Source organism: Ambystoma mexicanum, chromosome 3q, assembly GCF_040938575.1.
Source record: "Ambystoma mexicanum isolate Mex_15411 chromosome 3q, UKY_AmexF1_1, whole genome shotgun sequence".
Lineage (NCBI taxonomy): Eukaryota > Metazoa > Chordata > Amphibia > Caudata > Ambystomatidae > Ambystoma > Ambystoma mexicanum.
In genome coordinates, this window is record NC_090926.1 from 733,704,458 (window position 1) to 733,710,457 (window position 6,000).

Genomic DNA, 6,000 nt, shown 5'->3' on the forward strand with positions numbered 1-6,000 from the left:
ATGCACAGAAAATGTGTGATCATTTAGTAGTACCCCTGTGTCAGGCTTACTTCATAAGCAAATTTAAACAGGCACTCTACAAACAGTACTGCGAAACCTGCATGCACGGAGTGGCAGTTTGCTCTTCTGCAAACTAAATTTGCATCAATATAAACACAGTCGCACTGCACTTGCATTGGTGGTAATGCCCTTTGTTTTCACACAAGCAATCTGATTGTGCTTGTGCAATTTTTCGTACTGCCACCCATTTTTATTAATTAAGTGCGGCTAAGTGCAGTGTCTGGCAGGCTAACTTGTGTTTTTTATAAGGACTGGTGCTATTATAAGGATTATGCTCGGCTGGAGGGATCCTGCTACTTTGGAATCACTACGATCTTCTGCAAATTGCAGCGGGCACCGGATCAGCAAAAGGCAAACCTGTTGCTTTGAGGGATTGAGTGTTGAGTGGGCGCTCCGCCTCCCCACTGCCTCTCTACCGCTCTTAACCCAGCAGCCTTCGCGAAGCGACGCGAAGTGCGGCTAAGTCCAGTCTCTGGCAGTCTACGGCATCGAGGCACTGTGGCCGACAAGGTAAATTCATCTACTGTTATATGACTTTTGGATCCAGCATCACTGTACCGTGTGACACAATCCGTCCCCAGACTCTGTAATCAGGTAGTTGGGACGTAATCCAGCGTGTGCTCATACTCTACTGGTTACACTGTGAGGAATTAGTGTGGAAACGGTCGGACTCAAGTAGAGCTATCCGGGTGGATGAATAAAATGAACTCCCCCTGTGAGGCCCCCTGTGAACTCTACCCAAAGGTGGACATTATCCATACTACTCGGTCACACAAGAACATTTTGCAAAATGCAGAGGAAACCCCCTGAGGGGTTCCTCTGTTGGAAGGGGAGGGGCAGGGGCTGGGCCCCGTGTTGCTGGAAGCGGCATCCTCAGCTACTATCGGCCCCCACATGAGTATATCTACTCTGGGAGAGGTGGATATGGGGGTCTTTGTGGGGAGGCTTAGAAAGGGAAGAAAATGGGTCCTCCCCCCCGGCCAAAAATCGTGAGCCTAGCCCCACCTCAAACCGAATGGATTATACATCTGTAATACCAAAGGAGGCAGAAACGAATCAAGGGGAGGAGATTGTTCCGACGTGTGAAGCCAGTACACCCCTAGAAGATCCTTTTGTTTTTGGTTTGGGGAATGGCAAAAAAGACAAGGTCCCCTACAATTACAGAGTAAACCAGGGTTGCAAGCCCTTCGGGATTACGCCTGTCGCTGGACTTAACCTGTTAAATGTGTATCAGGAGGCACAAAGTAGAACTGGAAAGGAAGTACATAAGGATATGGGGTTACCTTCACTCCACAAGTCCCCCGATTTACCATCGCCCCATCGCTTGCCAAAAAGGGGAATGGAGAAAAAAGGCTGGCATCTACAGCAGGCACCCTTCCCAAGTAAACGTTACCAAAAGACTCAATTACCTTCCGATGAGGACCTTTTGATGGACTTGGCTGCCGCAGGTGGAAGAGCAATCAAAGAAAGAGTCCTCAATTGATCCAAAATGTCTATCTGCATTGCATTTGCAATTACTAACGCCCCTTTTATGAAATTAATTGAGTCTCAGAATGACCAATTGCGGGATCACACGACTACTATTGCTATGCTGTACTCTAAATTGTTCTATGTGGAAGGCTTCATCACTGCACTTCAAGCCAACTTAGACAAAAACACGGACCAGATGACACAAATTTTGAAGAATATTCTGGATCTGATTATTAGGGAAAAAGAAAAAAGGAGATCAGAGAGGCTTAGTTGTCATTTCCAAACATTAGGAGCAGGGGGTACTATGGGTGGCGTAGAGATTCCGGTAACGTCATCTTTTCCCAGGCTTGCTCAGCTTGCTATTTGCTCCAACGAAAATGTTAAAAATTTAATCGTAAAGGATAAAGCTACTCAAACTGAGTGACCCATCCAGGAAGAAAAGTGTACGGAGATGGTGGGGAGCACTTCAACAAAAGACGCCAGTTCTCAGGCTGTTGAGGTAGTTCAACCATCATCTTCAGTGCCAGTCAAGTCAACTGGGGCTGGGCCCCCTAATAAAATAGTTAAACTGTACGATATGATTAAGAAGCCACAGTGTTGTCAAGTTAAGTGGCCTGGTGAGAAATTAGTGGTGAATAAAAGTGGGGCACAGACATATGCTAATTCCTGTAGTTCAATGCAAAAACACAAAACCAGTATAAATATGCTACCTTTGAAGGTCTTTTCTCGAATCACGAAAGCAACTAGAGTAGCCCTAACAAGAAATCTATCATGTCCAGATAAACAGGTGATTTTTGAGAGAAGATCAATGAAAGAAAGTGCTGTTTCAAAGCAACTTAGATCAGAGCCCTTAGGAGGGAGTGAAGAGGACTCAGTAGTCTATATGTCAAATGAAAGTGCTGAGAATTTGTTGATGAATTTATCTGTTTATTGAAAAGGAAACAACTGAAGCGATGGCGAAGAAGGGAATGTACTCTCTGAGTCTGACTTAAGTTTCCAAGATGAAGTTCCATCAACGAATGCAAAGCCCTCAAGGGATGATCCTAAGTCTATTGAGCTTGGGGTGAAAACAGTTGGGAAGAAGGAATCGGTCGTGGATGACTGGTTCTACCTTGTAAGGGAAAGACAAAGGGCCTCATTACAAGGTTGGAGGTAGTCATGGCGCTATTAGCGCCATGACTTCCTCCAAAACCGGTACCGTGTCCGCCCTCGTTCATTGGGGACTTACCGGTCCAGTCTGACCCTGGCGGGACCGGTAAGTCCCCATTCTTGAGGCCATTCCCATTTCAGCCCCCGTAGGGCTCAATGGGAAGGCGCTAATAATGGTACCGCAAATTGCGGTACCGCTATTAGCTCTGAAGTCCCTTAACGCCCCCCGTCCATAACACCTGGTAAAACCAGGCATTAAGGAAGGGACCCGCTAAAGGACCTCGGAATAGGGCGCAACGGGATTACCGGCACTGGTGTCCTTAACGGTGCCCGGTATCCCTTTGCGCCCACCTTGTAATGAGGCCCAAAGAGTTTTACTTGGAAATCAAGCGTCCATTCGCCTACTAAAAGGCCTACGCTAAACGCAGAGTCTGAAAAGCTTGCCCTCTCACCTACTGGATCACAGGAGTTTATGACACTGGGAAGTAAGAGAAGACTGTTGGTATCCCTGAGAAATGAAACTGAAAGCCCGGAAACATCCTATAAGGAAGTTTCAGGAAGGGACACTGGAAGAACGGCCTCATGGGCGGACAAACCCTCCCTGGAGTTTAAATCTGGAGGGAGAAAGCCAAAGGATGAAAACCGGCCCAATAAATCTATGACCAAGGGAAAATTCAGATTGGTACTAGAAAAAACTCTGGGCTATGAAGATAATCTCATCATGAATCGGGCCAACGTTATGAAATGGTTGCACTCTGTGGACTCACTTGCTCACCTAAGCTCTAAGGACATTGATCTGATTGAATTTCACAGTGAGACAAGAACTGATAGTGTCATACTGCATATGGGGGTGTGAAATATAAAGTGTCTACTCATAAAAGAGGTTCCGAAATTAATTCCATACGGATTCTCCCTAAGGTAGATGGATACGGACCACACTATTCCACGAGTACTGTTCACGGAAAGAGAGGTTAATGAGAGACGAAACAAGTACTTGAACCGGTGAGTGAACAAGGCTACCAAGGGAATGCCACTAAAGGGGCTAATGAATCAATACAAATCGGAGTGCAAGGTGGCAAGTGATTGTTCCTCTGAAAAAAATCTGAAGAAGGAGCAGTGGAAAGTTGTGAGGATTGGAGTTGGTTGGCGGGATCTTTGGCAGTAAAATCATAACACCAGTTAGAAATCACGAGAAATCTCCCAAAAAAGAAGCTTTTGGTAAGCTGGAACACGAGGGCTTTTCGCATTTGTTTGGGAGAACTGCATTCGATATGTCTAAGTATGATTTGATCTGTCACCAGGAGACATGGTTACGAGAGACTCCACTCCTGGAAGGCTGCGAAATTCACATAAATCCAGCTCTAAAAGGATTAAAAAGGAGACCTATGTCAGGCCTTTTGACAGGCATTAAATGATCTAGTGGCCTGTGTGTGCTCTCCTCTGTCAATAAAAGCCCATGGATCCAATTTACAACAGTGATATCATCAACAAAGGAGTTAGGGGCTCCTTCGGAGTGGAAGATGCTGATTTGTAATGGTTATTGGAGTCCGGGGTTCATGCCGATCATAACACCAAAAACGTGCTTCTAAAGGCCATCAACGACGCCAGGATACACTGTGCAAACCTTGAAGTGCTTCTCTGTGGGGATTTTGATATGGAATGTTTCAACAAAGATGGCAGTAAAATGGAGGTCTTACCATTGTACACCATGGAGAACACAAAAAGAGGATTTGATTTTGAAAAAGAGCTGCTGATGAGAGAAATCTGTATGGTAAACAGCAGCATATGGGGTGATAAACCCACAGCAAAAACTTGAAACGTGAAAGGCAAGACAGTATGTTAGATTATATTTTTGCTACTGAAAGATTGTTGGGGAAACTCATGTCCCTTGTAGTGGTACTTACGGACCAGAGAGACCATAATATTCTTGAATTGGAAAGTGAGGATTGGGATAGAAATGTTAAAACCCCAGATCGGCACCAACCAGACCATCACTACGAATTGACATCAGGTGGCCACCGGCTTCGAATAAGGAGAAGAGATATGTCAACCCTAGTTAACTCCATCATGTTGCTAGACTTAGATGCTCATGATAAGAGAGCTGACATATTAAATTATCCTGATGTACTTATGGCCTTTTGTGACAAGGAAAAAGGGAAGGACCTTACCATAACACACAGGCATGTCTTTGATGAACTCATTACAGCCAAAAAAAAAGTTGTAGCTAGGGCAAGCTGGCGTGTTAAAAAATCAAACACACTGAGTAATCTAGCCTGCTTAAAAAGTCAAAGAATACCTTTAAGAACTGGCTGAGGCAACATAAATATCAAATAAGACAACAGGATAGTGAAAAGATGCTAAAAATGGTTACAAGTAAAAACATCTCAGTCATCTGGAAACTCATAAACGATCTGAGTATGCCTGTGGACTCGAGAATTGTAAATCTGGTATCATCTCGAGCTTGGGAGGACCACTACCGGAAATTGTATCTTGCTAACAATGCTGGCCCAATAAAAATCCATCTCAACTCAAATGAAGCATGGGATCTAAAGTTTGATGAACAGGACATTTTAGATCTCATAAGAAACTCAAACTCCTCAAAGGTGGCTGGGCCCGACGGCCTTACCAATGATATCCTCAAAAAAGACCCAGAAAAATAGGCGCCGTTCATGGTAAAGTTTTTCGACGTCATAAAGAGGGTAAAGAGGATTCCTGTCTCTTGGACTAAGTCTATAGTCGTCCCCATATTCAAGAGGGGCGATAGGTCAGATCCAGGCAATTTTAGGCCTATCGCCCTTATTGATGTTGTGGGAAAAATATTTGCGGCTATCGTCTTGAGACAATTGAATGCTTGGAGTTGGGCTACAAACCATCAGGACCCATGGCAGTCGGGTTTCCGTAAAGGCATTGGTACGGCCCTGAATGTCCTTGTTATCAACATACTAAAATGCATGGTAAAACAAAAAAACTACAAATCTATCCATATTGCGTCAATTGATTTAAAACAGGCGTTTGATTCAGTGGATCAAAGAATCTTATGGAATAAATTGAAAAAATGGGGGTGCCCGAATGATCTGAGAGAACCCCTGGAGGCCCTACACAATGAAAATACGCTTAAGATCAGATTGGACAGAAATGGAACTCTGTCAAATAATATTCCATCAGAAAACAGGCTGAAACAGGGGTGCCGCCCGGCACCGGCGGTTTTCTGTTTATTCATTTCAGACATGTTCGAAGCCTTTGGAACAAGAAGCTTCCCGCCTAAAATTGCGTGGTCTCCAGTGGGTTTCCTGTTATTTGCAGACAATCTATTACTTCTGG